Source organism: Sciurus carolinensis, chromosome 5, assembly GCF_902686445.1.
Source record: "Sciurus carolinensis chromosome 5, mSciCar1.2, whole genome shotgun sequence".
Classification (NCBI taxonomy): domain Eukaryota; kingdom Metazoa; phylum Chordata; class Mammalia; order Rodentia; family Sciuridae; genus Sciurus; species Sciurus carolinensis.
The window spans coordinates 124,778,646-124,781,911 of NC_062217.1; positions in this window are offsets into that span (position 1 = coordinate 124,778,646).

A 3,266-nucleotide genomic window follows, 5' to 3' on the forward strand; every position below is an offset into this window, starting at 1 on the left:
TCCCTGAAAAGTAATCTAAGCAATTATTATCATCATAATCCACATGTCAGAGGTGACATCTACAACAAAGCTAGGGGGAGACAAAGACACATCTCAGCTCTGTGACCTCCAAAATAAATATGTGCTTTTTAAAGTCATCTGAACACAAGTGAAGCTACTAAACAGTTAATTCAGGTTTTCCCTCCATTTCAAATTTAACTGTTAATCAAAATGGAAATCTGTATCCCACTGCAGGGATAGAGATGGGTGCTGTGTAGAGGAATTCTGATCAACTCTGCGACAGTCATGTTGTTACCTCTTCCTTAAAGTCTTTTCTGATCCCCTCCCAACTCCCTACCTATAAAGTTAATTCTCTTTTCCTCTGTTCAACATATATATCTTGTTCATACTTCTATTTTTCAGCCATAGTATATTCTGTTCATATGCTTGTCTTCCCGCCTAGAGTGTGAGAATTAAGAGTTGACAACTGTGTGCCATCAACAGCCCCCAGAATGATGACTGATGTACTGAGTGTTCAATAAATGTTTGCTGAACTAAATTGCCATTACAATACCTAGATGGTCATGGGAATGGTGCTGTAGCTGTGATTATCAGACTACAGTTTGTGGGCTGGCTGTTCCCTTATTGTGTTGCTGTTTGTTTTGGTGTATGATGTAGTCATAGAAAATACAGAATTTTGGGGCTGGGGTGTGAATCATTGGTAGAGTGTTTGCTTGGAATGCATGAGGCACTGGTTTCAATCCTCAGCAGCAATAAAAAGGAATAAATAAAGGGTATTAAAATAGGAAAAGAAAATACAGATTTTGAGTAAGAACTAGACTTGAGTTCTTGTTCCACCACTTATTACCTGTGTGTCCTCATGCAGTCATTTGGCCTCATCAATAAAAACAGGATCTAGATATCCCTTCATTCACTATTCAAATATTCATTAAGCTGGACACAGTGGTATAAGCCTGTAGTCTCAGCTACTCTGGCGGCTAAGGCAGGATGATCCACTAAGCCTAGGAGTCTGAGGTCAGTCAGGGCAACTTACAAAGATCCTTTCTTAAAAAAACTTACTAAGGACTAGCAACATGTTAGCCATTGTGGTATATCAGTGGCTTTTTGTTGTTGTTGTTGTTGTTGTTTGTTTGGTTTTGGTACCAGGGGTTGAACTCAGGGGCACTGAACCACTGAGCCACATCCCCAGCCCTATTTTGTATTTTATTTAGAGACAGGGTCTCACTGAGTTGCTTAGTGCCTTGCTTTTGCTGAGGCTAGCTTTGAACTCTCTATCCTCCTGCCTCAGTCTCCTGAGCCACTGGGATTACAGGCGCATCACTGCGTCGCTGTGCCTGCCTGTATTTTTTTTTGAACCAGGTGTGCTCTACCACTAAACTACATCCCCAGCCCTTTTTATTTTTTATTTTCAGACAGAGTCTTGCTAAGTTGCTTAGGGCTTCACTAAGTTGCTGAGGATGGCCTCCAACTTGTGATCCTCCTGCCTCCTGAGTCATTGGGATTACAGACATATGCCACCATGGTGGCCTGGTATTGGCACTTTTAAGAGCATCACAGATGGTTGGTGCTGTGACTGTAGTTTTATGGTAGAGTGCTTGCCTAGCATGTGAGGCCCTGGGTTCAATTTCCACTACTAAAAAAAAAAAAAAATCCACAGATGATTCTACTGAGAACCACTAAGTGAAGATACAAAACAATAAAATGATCCCAATTAGAATAAGATATACTCTATGCTTATATAAATATGTCAAAATATATTGTACTGTTATGTATATCTAAAAAGAAGAAATTAAAAAACAATAAAATTTAACACATTAGGCTCTATCCTCAAGAAACTATGAATCTAGGCTTTTACTAGGGGTGCAATTTTAAGCAAAAAAGAAGCTACATAGGTAGCTTTCCTACTGTTATATGAGACAAGTGAGATAAATCAAGTGAAAATACTTAACAAAGTCGCAGTCCAGGGCAGGTGCTCAACAAATGTTACTTGAATCTGTCAAATGATTCATCTAGTCTAGTGGTTCTCAATCCTCAGTGAGCAAGGGAATCAGCTGGAGGGCCCATAAACTATAGCTTACTAGGGCCCATCTTCAAATTTTAACTCAATATGTCTAGAGTGGGTCATAAATTTGCATTTCTAACAAGTTCCCAGATGATAAGGATCCTATTAATCCCAGGATTATTGACATGATCCTGAGGACAGGAACCATCTGCCTGGTTAGTAAAGTATTTCAATGCCTAATACAATTTCCAGCACAGACTGAAGTGCAACTTTTTTCAATGAATGAGCATGTGTGCCTCAAAATAATTATCTACTGTCAAGATATGAAAGCAAGATGGGCTGTGGTTGTAGCTCAGTGTAGAGTGCTTGCCTACCATGTGTGAGGCACTGGTGTTCGATCCTCAGCACCACGTAAAAATAAAATAAAATAAAGGTATTGTGTCCACTTACAATTAGAAAAAAATTTTAAATGAAAGCAAGAACTTTTTTTCAGTGTTGGAGATGGAACCTAGGCTCTAGTGCATGCTAGGCAAGCAGTCTATCACTGCGCTACATCCCAAACTCAGAGCAAGAACTTTTTTACTATTATATATGCAGAACCTAGAACATGGGTTGGTTCACAGCAGTGATCAAAAAATTATTAAATAGTATTGAAATAATTAAGGGTATATTGAAACATACTACAAGTTAACTACAATTCTTCATCAAATGGGACAAAGATTATTGAAACTGTAGCTCTTTCAACAGAGAATGGGGAAATCTTTTGGCTCTGGTACAGGTCTGCACCAAAAGGAAAGCACTGTACAAAAATGGTCAATAACTGGCCATTCCTGAGCTCTTGTAATACCAGACATCCTATGAAACCTAAGTTCTTTCTCTCACCAATCTTTTAGGTGGTTATTATTTCCATTCTATCGAGGCAAGAAACAGAAACAGGTAAGTTACTAGTTAGTGAGCTGCAGAGCCTGAACTCGAACTCATACACGTAGCCTGGGAGCAGAGTTATTATGTTTTACTTCCACCACCACAGCTTGAGTAAAGGTCGGCGAGAGCAACCTAGCGGACGGAAATCAATGGGGTCAAGGGTCAGCAGGAAGTGGCTACAAGTTTAGATCAGAGGTCACTAATACGTCACTGATTGAAGGAGCGTTACTAAAGATAGTTCGACCCAGCCTTCTCAATCGCATCTCAGTTGGTGAGACTATAAAGTGACTAGGACATCTGAAAAAACAAAACCAAAATTCATAAAACTCAGCGGAGACTT